The sequence below is a fragment of the Rhipicephalus microplus genome, chromosome 8, assembly GCF_043290135.1.
Source record: "Rhipicephalus microplus isolate Deutch F79 chromosome 8, USDA_Rmic, whole genome shotgun sequence".
NCBI classification, from domain to species: Eukaryota; Metazoa; Arthropoda; class Arachnida; order Ixodida; family Ixodidae; genus Rhipicephalus; species Rhipicephalus microplus.
In genome coordinates, this window is record NC_134707.1 from 24,706,397 (window position 1) to 24,712,396 (window position 6,000).

Here is a 6,000-nt window from a genome sequence, read left to right on the forward strand (position 1 = left end):
TGGAGCCTCTACTTTCGATCAGCCGCGTTTTCCGATCATATGCAAAAATTGTTTGAGGGCCCCTTTAAAACATGAGAGAAGGCTCTGGCGGTTGAGCCATGTACAGCGGCATTTAACAACAGCCTTCTTAAATGCGAAATCCGCGCACCTCATATGACGAGAGAACACTTCCTCGCTGTTTCGAAGCAATAAGCATTTATTTTTCCTGCTCCTTATAATTATTGAGATTTCAACGTCTCAAACTTGTCCCAATCTGCTCCCAGTTTACCATCCTAATATGGGCGCTGAAAAAGGTTCTATCAACTTACTGAACTTACAGTGAAAAATATTGGAGACATTGCATCGCCTTTCCTGGCTCCATTCTTCATTCTCGATCTGCAGTCCTGACCCTTTCTCCAGAACTAATTTCACTCAGTACTTCTCTGTCTGCTGAAGAATCCTAACCCCACGTCGCCCTCAAATGCCCCTTTATTGCATGAACTAGCTCACTGATGCTTGAGCAACTTTCATACTTTACACAGTTGTGATGTCCTATTAACAGCGCAATAAAGCATATGCGTTCGTTCACACCGACACAGCGCTTTTTGTCCAAGTGTTGCATTACATAATTTATTCCTCTGATGTTGTCACTCTTTCTCACTCATGCTCAGGTGTTGCGGGGGTATTGCAGAAACTCGTTTATTCCCGTTTGCACAAAGGTGCTTAAAATGTTTGAAATTTTACGACGTTTAGTATCGAATGAATATCGCAAGTTCACTGGTCTTTCCCGAGAACATACAACCTTCACTGATTAAATATTAAAATATCGCGTAGTAAAATATCTCTTTATCACTCGCAGGGATCACTACTTTGGTAACATTATTCCTTTCACACCCATAAGTTCACGGACCTTATATTTTTCACTGTGCCCATTAGAGTGCAAGGTTAATCTAATCTCATTTGGCAGATACCAGTGAACGCTTTCTCGTTCGATAAAGTAGTCCTGCCACTTAAGAGGAAAACTCGTTCATCTCGGTGAGGGTAAACCAAGACCTACAGGCATCAGGAATGGACACAGTGCCACCCAAGCTAATCTAGCATATTGCTGCGTGATGATGGATTGATCGAAGACTAAAAGCGAATGGACCGTCAATAGACCAAAACAATTCTGCTGAAGCTGGCTAGGTCAACTTATATACTCCTAGGTAAAACATCGGTATGATAAAAATATGAACACGAAGGCCAAGCAAAACTAACGCTATATTGTTTGATCTTTGTTTTATTACCTTTATCGCTTTTTTTCCCCGCTATTATCATGCATCAACAAGTATGAACACGAAGGCCAAGCAAAACTAACGCTATATTGTTTGATCTTTGTTTTAATACCTTTATCGCTTTTTTTTTCGCTATTATCATGCATCACAAAGCCTGATTTCGTACGCTTTTCAGTTCACCTGCTTGTAGCATGAGCCATGCAAGAAATTCATGCAGGCTGGTAAGGAAGAAAGAAAATTTCGATATCGACTAAAGGCCCTGGATCAAACGAACATACTGAAACTTCGTTCAAGTCAGGACAGGCTTATCGTTGAGGCTCAGAATGGCTCTGAAGTTGCAGGAGGCTTCATTGAAGGCGACCTTTTGGGCTTCATCCCAGTGACCGCTTCTTTCGCTGGACGCTTTGAAATACGAAACTGCGCGTGGCGGTTAGTGATAGGGATCAGCAGTCGGCAGAAGGCTACGTGGTGTCGCGACTTAGCGGAACGCGCTATCTTATCGCTTGCTTTTTTTTTTGTGATTAGCAGGTTAGCAAGCGTCGGCGGCAATGCCCTGGAAGTTTGGAACGTCTCGAAGTATATAACTTTATTCAAGGCAGCTTCACGTACTAACGCGAATATAAACATGAAAACATAGACCCGTCTTTCGGGCTAGTACGTTTACTACGTTTGGAAGCCACAGCGCTGAAAAGACGGGACAAAGTAAGAGGATAGGTTGTTCACTTCCCGTCTATATTCTATGCATCCCTGTCTCCGTCGATTTAAGCAAGCCAGTAGGAACGTTCACCTTTGGGACGTAAAATTTCGAAGATTATGTTATCAGCAATTCTTGCCTGTGCACAATTTTTCGGTGGCTTAGTGTGTTATGCATACTTGAATGTAAAAGGCTGCATGACTTCCGTTGTTGGAGTACTTGGTTGAAAACGCGTATAATTAGCGTTGTTCGTGAGCTAAAAAAACGTGATGCATGCAAATAACGGAAATAACGGTACCCGGCTGGCCTCAAACCCATGATATTCTGCGTGGTAAGCACAAATAGCCGCGCCAGTGATCGAAATGGCTGCGAAAAAAAAAATACTTCTCAACGAGTGTTAGGAGGTGCGAGAGGCCATGCTAACAAATTCAGTATTGCAAGACAAAACCATGCAGTTGCATCACGCTTCACGTTATGTGATTTGCGCAACGAATGAGTGGCTAAAAGGCCGAACCAATAATAAATGTTCTTGTATATTTAATCATCATCAGCATCAGCAACGTCATCAATGAAAGGTACAGCTGCCCGTCGTTATAGATGCGCATGGTACCTCACTAATTCGCAAAAGTTTGAATAGTTGTGAGAAGTGTGGCTAGCGCTGCCTAGCCACACAGAAGGCTTGTTAGGGTGTTATTTCGTTGCAACTCAGCACTTCGCCTTGCCTCTGTCCTGTTTCGTCTGATAAAGCTTCGTTAAGAATCGAACGATGAAATGAAGGCGGCCCATCTCCGCTATCCAGTTCTACCACTGAATGTTAATCTCAAGCGTTATTCAAGATTTTATCGTTACTCTGAAACACGTTGGTTCAAAATATCACAAACTTTAAAGCTGGTTTCCGAAAGTCTGAATCCTTATGATGACAGGCTGATTTTTTTTTAATCTTCTTCTTGTGTAGACATTGCAGTAGTTCTAAACCTTGCACTTAATATATAGCTGCACATCTGTTAAATATGCGGAAGCATGCAGCTTTCATTTTTACCCAGCGATTCCCTTTGCGATTGCCGCCACTTCGGTAGCCTCGGTATTTAGTGCGCTTGACGAGCTGGTGGCGCCCTCTTTAGAACAATGCGTTTATCGGTCGAGTGTTTCATGGCTTCTCGGCGATTTTAGGCAAGTTGTTGCGAATAAATTGCAATATTTATGTAGTTGATATTATTCATTACCTTGTGTGTCTATTTTGTGCTAGCTTTGAGCTTTGTTACCCATATTTTAGGCTTCTATTGACCCCTGCGTGGCCATGCGACATGAGACGGTGACTGTATGATCAGCCGGCACCCTAAAGGCCTCACCACACGCACCCGCTAGAGCGCGTCAGCGCGTCAAATTTTGACGCGGCGCCGCGCCCTCTCACTAGGGAAAAAGTGGGCGTGCAGCTTCGTGTAGCTATGCGCCCTCTTCCCCTAATGGGAGGGCACGGTGTTGCGTCATAAGGCCTCGCGTTGACGCGCTGCGACAGCTACGTGTGGTCACGCCTTAACGTGCTGCGCACTTAATAGCCAAGTTTGTAAGTGGTTGCTTATACACCGTCATAGTGCATGTGTATTTCGAGCTTCAGCAAGCACGGTGTGCCTGCGCTCGCTTTACATCGTAGCGTAATAGTATTCACGAAGTGACTTCCCACAAGATTGTTTTGTTCTCTGTATTTTGCAAACTTTTTTTTTCGCTTTTATGGAAATGATCCACAACGAAACGTTTGGTGGCCACGCAACAGTGAAACTTTGTGACAGCCATGCATGCGATCAGACCACTTCCATAATCACCCTGCTTCCCAAAATGACTTGTAATATATGATAATAACATGTGCGCTTTTACGTCTCAAATTTACTATACTATTATGAGGAACGCCATAGTGGAGGGGTCCGGAAATTTTTATTATTTGGTGTTCTTTAACGAGCACTGACATTGCACAGTACACATACATCTATCATTTCTCCTACATCGAGAGCCCAAAACAACGTGAAAAGCAAATATTGTTTATAATTTAGTACAATAAATGGTAAGAATTCTAGCATTTTCATAAAAATGTGCGTGAACCCTTTTCGAGTGACGTTCTGTATATCATCTCTAGACTACCCGCGCAGATTGAAAATTTTAAGCACAGTGCAGCCTGGCACATTTAAAGTGCACATCATCATCATCCTAATCATCATCCTCATCATCATCTTGACTACGTCTACTGCAGAGCACAGGCCACTCCCATGATCCGCCAATGAATCCGGTCTTGTGCTTTCTGCTGGCCCGTTATACCGGCGAAATTTTTATATCGTCGGCCCACCTAACTGTCTGTCTCCCTTTCGTGTGTTAGCCTTGTCTGAGAATCTAGTCAGTTACCCTTAATGACCAGCGGTTATCCTGCCTACGTGCTACGTGTTCAGCCCATGCCCATTTCTTCATGATTTCCTCAGAAATCCTTAACCCCAGTTTGTTCCCTGACCCACTCTGTTCTCTTTTTGTCTCCTACAGTTACACCTATCAATTTCCTTTCCATCGCTCGCTGGATCGTCTTCAATTTAAGCTGAACCCTTTTTGTACGCCTCCATGTTTGCGCTCCATAGGTAAGTACCGGTTAGATTTTGCTGTTTTATACCTTCTTCTTGAGTCTTAGTGGTAGACTACCATTTATGATTTGAGAATGTTTGTCGAATGCGTTCCACACAATTCTTATTCTTAAAAATATGGTTCGGTGCCACTGGTACTGCCTGTCCTAAGTAGACTCATTCCATAACAACTTTCGTTGACTTGCCACCTATATCGCAAAGCGCTGTCTTTTTTTTTTTCTTTTAGAGACTGTTGCACATTACTTTAGTTTATACATATTACCTCTAAGACCAATCTTTCTGCTTTCCGTATCCAGCACAGTAATCATGAGCTGTAATTCGTCCCCTGAGTTACTCATCAAAGCAATGCCATCAGCGAATTAAAGATTACTAAGAGACTCTCCATCAACACTCATCCCTAACTCTTCCCAGTGAGGGCCATGAAAACCGTTGTAAACACGTGGTGAATAGCACTGAAGAGACCGTGTCTCCCTGCCTCGCGCTACTTCTGTAACTCCAACACGAATACGCAAATAGGCAAGAGTGATCATCATCATCAGCCTTACTACGACCACTGCAGGACAAAGGCCTCTCCCATGTTCCGCCAGTCAACACGGTCCTGTGCTTGCTGCGGCCACTTTATACCCGCAAACTTCTTAATTTCATCTGCCCACCTAACTTTCTGTCTCCCCCTAAGCCGCTCTCCCTCTCTGAGAATCCAGTCAGTTACCCTTAATGTCCAGTGGTTATACTGCCTACGCGCTGAGAGAACTGACACGTAATCATAAGGTTGAATGCTCGTTTTCGCCGGCGGCACGTTGTGTTTTCGTCCACTTTATTTTATTGTTATTTTTTGCATCTGTACCACGCTTACTGCCGAGCGCTTAAGTCAATACAGCTATGTCCTGTACCTTCCTCGACTCCATTTCCTCGTGTGTTTCGTTAACGTGCAATAGGAAACATGTTTTGTCTTTCTGAAACTGTTTGTCACTTAATTCTTTTTAATAGGTTTAACAATATGTCTGTTTGATTCAAAGACTATTATAACAATGTCCCTGCCTTTATATTTTGTTCTTAAAATGTCCTGTGGAAGGAAGCTTCATGGTTATTTTTCCCTGTGTTATGCTTTTTTTTCTGTTTTATCTATCTAAACAAGCCCCCGTGCTGCCAAGATCTTCTATAATATTGCTGGATCTCTAAGGAAGTTATGAATACATTAGTTCTCCCATACTACGTCGTAGTATTCCTGCGACGCCTGAGAGCGCCATCTAACCTACTTCATAACAAGCGAGCTGCCGAGCCTCGCACCTTTCGCCGAGCGACGGCGCTAGCTATCCACTCATTCCACGGTTTCGAGTTGTGCAGTCTCGCACCTCCGCTGGGAGATGGCGCTTGTAATCTGCGCATTCCACAGTTCCGCTTTTTGCGGCAAATTAATAGCGAAATCAAAGATTGG